The sequence below is a fragment of the Carica papaya genome, chromosome 6 (assembly GCF_054855325.1).
Source record: "Carica papaya isolate Zhongbai chromosome 6, ASM5485532v1, whole genome shotgun sequence".
Classification (NCBI taxonomy): Eukaryota; Viridiplantae; Streptophyta; class Magnoliopsida; order Brassicales; family Caricaceae; genus Carica; species Carica papaya.
In genome coordinates, this window is record NC_142314.1 from 19,560,006 (window position 1) to 19,566,436 (window position 6,431).

Here is a 6,431-nt window from a genome sequence, read left to right on the forward strand (position 1 = left end):
AGGTATTATGTGATGTTTTTCCATGTCAATTTGGGTTCTATCCTTATGTAGTATAGTCACATATGGTTCCAGATAGCTCAAATCCACAAGCGCAACTACCCCACTCATAACCTTAAGTTGGTAGCCATTATGTATGCCTTAAAGATTTGGTGTCATTACCTTTATAGCAAAAATTTTGAGATCTACACTGACCACAAAAGCCTGAAGTACTTGTTCTTGCAAAGAGAATTAAACATGAGGCAAAGACGCTAGATTAATCTGTTGAAGGATTATGACTATGAGATCTTTTATCACCTTGGTAAAGGTACTGTAGTCATTGATGCCCTAAATCGAAAGGAATCAACCATGATGTCTAGTTGGAAGTTAATAGAATCAATACAGTCTCTTTGTCTAAACCACTATGGTAATGGTGTTTACCTTTCCCAGATCCAGGCCCTACTAGATCTTTTCATGAAGATTTGGGAAGCCCAGTCTACTAATTCCAAGCTCGAGCAAAACCTCAGCAAGTTCACCTCAGATAAATTCCCTGATTATATATGTCAGATGATGGCCTATGTTAGTTCTAAAATCGTATTTGGGTTCCTCCTATAGTAAGGGAAGAGGTTCTTCAGGCAGTTTATGCATTCAAACCATCTATCCATCTAGGAAGCACCAAGATGTACTATGATTTGAACTGTTAGTACTGGTGGCCAGGAATTAAGAGGGACATTGTGAATTATGTCTCTCGGTACCTCATTTATCAGAGGGTTAACGCTGAACTTTAGAGACCTGATGGATTGTTATATAACCTTCCCATACTGAAGTGAAAGTAGGAATACGTGACCATCGACTTCATCACTAGTCTACCAAGGACCAATAATGGTTGCGATGCAATTTGGGTCATTGTGGATAGATTGACCAAGACAACTCATTTCCTTACCATCAAAACCACTAATCCTGTAAATAAGTTAGCTCACTTGTATGTTTACCAGATTAGTCGACTTCATGGTGTACCCTCCTCTATTGTGTCAAATAGAGATCCCTAGTTTACCTCCTACTTCTGGGACAATTTTCAAGAGGCCCTAGGCACCAACTTGTATTTTAGTACTACCTATCATGCCCAAACTGATGGGCAGTTAAAGCTTATTATCCAGACACTAGAAGATATGTTGCATGCCTGTATTTTGGATTTTAGAAGTGATTGGAGTAAACACCTCCCTCTCTGCGAATTTTTCTATAACAATAATGACTACTTTAGCATTTGTATGGCTCCAATTGAGGCTTTTTATGGTAAGCCATGCAGATCCCCTACTTGCTGGAATGAGATTAGGAACATGTAGTATGTAGGGAGGGACTTTATCAAGGAGACTATTGGCAAAGTGGATCTTATCTGGAAGAACCTTCTCACTAGCCAAAGTCACCAAAAGAGATATGCTAACAACCGCATGAGACCTTTGGAGTTTGTTGTTGGTGACCGGGTATATATCAAGGTCTTTCACTTTAAAAGAGCGATGAGGTTTAGAAATAAAGGGAAATTGAGCCCTCGATATATTGATCCTATGGAGATTCTGGAGTGTGTTGGCCCTATGGCATACCACTTTGCTTTTTCTTGAGAGTTCGTCGGTGTGCATGATGTCTTCCATGTCTCCATACTAAAAAGGTACCACCTTAACCCTTATCAAATTGTCCCAATTTAGGAAACTACTGTTAACGCGGGAGGGTATGGTGAGGATTGAATCTACTCTTGAAACCCACTCAATGTATACAATACTGAAACAATAACCACCTAGAATTAAACCACTCTCTCTAATTGAATCTACAATCCTAAAAAGAACGTAAAAACAAAAAGTAGGAAAAATCAATAAGGAAAGAAAAAATGTCATGGACTTACCGAGAAGTTGATCCCTACTCCTTGGCTCAATAAGACTTCTAAAGACTCCAGCTTCCTAAAGAACTTGAAGAAGCTAATTTTACCAAAAATGCTAAAAGAAAAAAAGTCGAAGCTCTCAAGAATTCTCTCAAATTTATTCTCAAAGGTTGTGTTTACTTCCTATGAGTAAAGATCTATTTATAGCATTTCCCAGACAATCTAAATGAGTACAAAATCTTGAGATAATTTAATAAAATAATACCCTAGATAAAATTCAATCTTAATCTAGGATAATTACATAATAAAATAATTATTCTATCTCAAATAAATTAATTAAATAATTCTAAGAGATAGAATTATAATAAAATATTAATTAATTTAAATCCGTATTTATTCCATGTGAAATCCATTTAAAACACATGCGAAAGTCACATTAAAATAATAAAATAAATAATGAAGATTAAAAATATAATAAAATAATAGCTTAGGATAATCTCAAGATTAAAACATTATATAATTTATCCTTAATTCAAATAATAATAATAAACTATTAAAGTGATAATTAACATGTGAAATTTGAAAATTTTGGGCTGAAAAAATCACATGCGCCATGTGAAAAAAAATCCAAACAAACTCACCACACCTCAACCCCATCCGTGCGGGCTAGGGAAGCCCACACGTGCACGCAGCTTGGGTCGGGCTCATGCGCGTGGCCTTTCGGACCTCACAGGTCTACAGCCCGCACGGGTTCCTCCTCACCTAGGGCGGCGGCTGTTGCTAGGCTAGGTTACTAGGCTGGCTTGCTAGGTCAGGCGTTCGGCCTAGTTCTTCCTCCCTCGGTTGTGGATCCACTGGATTGGGCCTCGAGAGATGGGTCGATATTGAGGCCTTCCGGATGGGCCTCGATCATCCCATCTATACGGGCGTGCAGTATGGGCCGCATGTTCTTCTCCAGTGTACGGTAGGCTATGCTGCGGGTTGGGCCTAGCGGGCCGGGTGACTCAGGTCGCCCCTCCCCTCCCCCCCCCGAGTATCTCTCCTACGTACGATATCTCGAACATGCCAACATTATCTTCTAAGATTAATCCAAAAGCCCACAACTTGTCGTCATTGATGCTTCTTTAGGCTGGTTGTCACATCAGCCCATAAGACTTCCTGGTCTTGATGGCATCAATGATCCATCTTACCCGATCTAAGCTTGCACGAACTGGGTCCTTGAGCTTCATTGGATTGGGCCTTGTCATCGAATCTCGACTCCTTTCCTTGGTCCAGGCTTCTCCTGGGCCTTGTTTTCAAATTGGCATGAGATTTGATGGTTGCCTCCCAGGTAACTAGAACGTCCTCCTGGGTTCACATCACCCATCAGCTCCAACTTTGCATACGCGAAGTACCTGACAGATATACTAGGATAGACCGACATGGTGTTGCACAACAAGAGGATTCCGATGGTGAAAATACAGTGGCAACACCACACCCCGTAGGAGACTACATGGGAGTTGGAAGATGAAATGCAGAAGCAATTTTCACACCTATTCATGCCAATTTTGGAGGACAAAAATTTTTAAAAGTGGGTGGAATATAGCACCCCGCACCTTTGCGCTTCATGTGGTATTAAGACTCCATTTTATTCAGATCTTTATCCATTAAATTTTTGTGACGTATTATTATTTTATTTTATTTTATTTTATTTTGAAACTTTGTTATTTTTCCTTATTTTCATATATTATCAAAAAATTTATTATATTATTTAATTTTATGCTATTAAAGATGTTAAAAAAATGGGTGTGCAATGTTGTGGGAAAGCCAGCCAACACGACCGTGCTTGCACACCAGTGTGGAACTGCCCGTCCGCTGTGCACCCACCCACACGCACGCCAGGCCAGCAAGACGTGCGCACAGGCGCAAGTCCCATCAGCCAAGGCACCCTTGCCACGACCAGTCTGCGAGTAAATCCCACGCGCAAACACGCATGTTGGGCATGCGAACCAACACAACCCCAGCGTGCGAATCTCGCTCGCAAACCAGTTGCGAATCTCACCCTTTCTATGTTAGGCCCTCCCAGATAACGTTGAAGGGGATGATTGTGATGAGTTGTCCATTGAGTTACCTCTTGAAGCTTGCCTGAATGCCACAGATCCATGATCGTTGACGAGTGCATGTCTTGTCCCACACTCTAATGAGTCCATTTACATGATGGAAGAAGTGGTCTTCCTTTTGTATTTTGTATTTTGTTGCCACTTCTAGCCTCACTTGTATATATAATTGGCAACTCATATATTTTGTAAGGAATTTTGTATTGAAATTTTCACTGCATATATTTTGTTTAAATGCACTCATCTTCTGTATCGATATCTAGCACCCTTATGCTGTAATCAATATTAGAGATGTCACAATAAGCATTCACTCGAACTAGTCCTATTTGAACTCACAAAGTAAAATCTAAGAATAATTCTAATTATAACTCGATTTAAAAAACTATCAAAATAATAATTAAAAAGACATAAACAAAGTAGAATTAAAAATCTTCTCTCTTGACAAGTGGTGGTGTTGTGGCCAAATTCTCCAAGGTTTATTTGACTTAGATTTGGTCGTTAATAGTTAATCAAGTGGTAATGTAGAAGTTGAGTTGAAGATGCTTTAAAATCTTCTAAATTGAAGTAGAAAATAATTCCTCTTTCATGATAAAATCGAGGAGAAAATCTATGGGAAAATCTAGGAAATCCAAGAGAAAATATATAAAAAAATTCAAGAGAAAATCTAGGAAAAAAAATCCAAGAGAAAATCTAGGAGAAAATCTAGAAAAAAAAATCTAAGAGAAGATTTAAGAGAAAATATAGAATTTTCTACCATGAGATGAATAAAAGTGTAATCCTAGCTATGACTTGTAATAATAGGATTCTTCTTCTCTTGTTATGATAAGGACTCTAAATTCATAAATAATATTTTGATGGTGTAAATCTCTTGAAACCTTCCCTTACTTGGTAGGATAAGGATTCTTGAATTCTTATGAGATTTACTTGAAGTTAAAAGCTATTCATGAGGAGAGTTGTGTTCGATTGTGGAAGAATGAATAATCAAGTGTCCAAACTCTTTATAACTCTTATTATTTATATGATAAGTGTGAGTTAAAAGAGATGAGTGTCAAGTTACGACTCTTCCAACAAGAGTAGAGGACTCCCTCATGTGAAATACTCGAGAGTCCATGATTGGAAGGACTTTTTTGCCATTTGGTTATAATCATCTTTGTTAGGGGATCTTAGTGTGAGTTGTCCCCTCCCTCCCTTCTTCAAAGTAATTTTTTCTCGAATTGAGACATTCTCATGTAATTGTTTAACTGACTCTGCTTCTTACAAGAAAGAAACAACACCGCTAGAGAAAGAAAAGTTAGGGTTAGATAGAATCTCTTTTCTTTCTTCCACCAAGGGGTCATCATGTTCTTTTTCTCCTGTGGCATTATTGTTTTCTTCTCTGATGGCGTCACTTTTCCTTTCTTTGGGGGATTTATTTTCCTCTTAATTGAATCCTCTTTTCTCCACGTCATCACAAGAATGGCCTTCCTCCTAAATTAATCTCTTGGCTCTTAATGAAGAAAGAGGGAAGAAAGAGACTCGCTCGCACGGGATATGTCTTCCCCATTAAGAGTCCATGCCGAAAATAGATTCTTCATTTGAATTTCATAAATTATTCCATGCTAAGGATAAAGCTACTTGCAGCTAAGAAGAATAGTGCTAGAAGAGAACCAAAAATGCATCATACAAAGAAAAGAACTCACAGGAAGAGTTCTAGAGGGGAAAGAATTCTTGCCCGCACAAGAATCCTACCTAAGGGAGAATTCTCACTTCTCTTCCTTTTTGTGACCGAATTAAAGGCAAACTAGGATTCCTTTTTTAATAGAATTTCAACTAAATTAATAAACTACATGCATAAAAATTCTACTTCAAAGAAGCAACAAGAATTCAACTTGAATTCAGACAAAAGATTCCTACCCAAATTCCCATCCTTAATTTTCTTATAGATAATGTTGGATTATTTCTTAGATTTTTTTCCTTAGATTTTTCCTAGATTTTCTCTTAGATTGTTTCCTAGATTTTTTTCTAAATTTCCTCCTAGATTTTATCTTAGATTATTTCCAAGATTTTCTCCTAGATTTTCTCTTTGATTTTCACATGGAAGAAGAATTATTTTTTTACTTCAATGTGGAAGCTTTCTAAGCATCTTTAAACTCAACTTCTACCACAAGAATTAATCAAATATCGACGCTTAAATACAAGTCAAAAAAAGCATGATGAATTCAGTCACAACACTCTTTCATCTCAAGAGATGAGAGTTTATGTTTTAATTAAGTTTCTTATTTTAATTATTATTTTAATGATTTCCTAGATTATATTAAACTAATGAATTTAATTAGGATTCTAGTTTTTAAGTTTTATTTAAATATGTAAGGTGAATGCCTATATAACTGCCACCACTCTTCAGTTGTAGTTAATCCTTCAATTTTGTCAAATTAATAAAATTAAAGTTTGTTTTAGCTTATACTATTGTGATTACTCTCTGAGAGGATTCTTCAATTGTCTTATTCAAT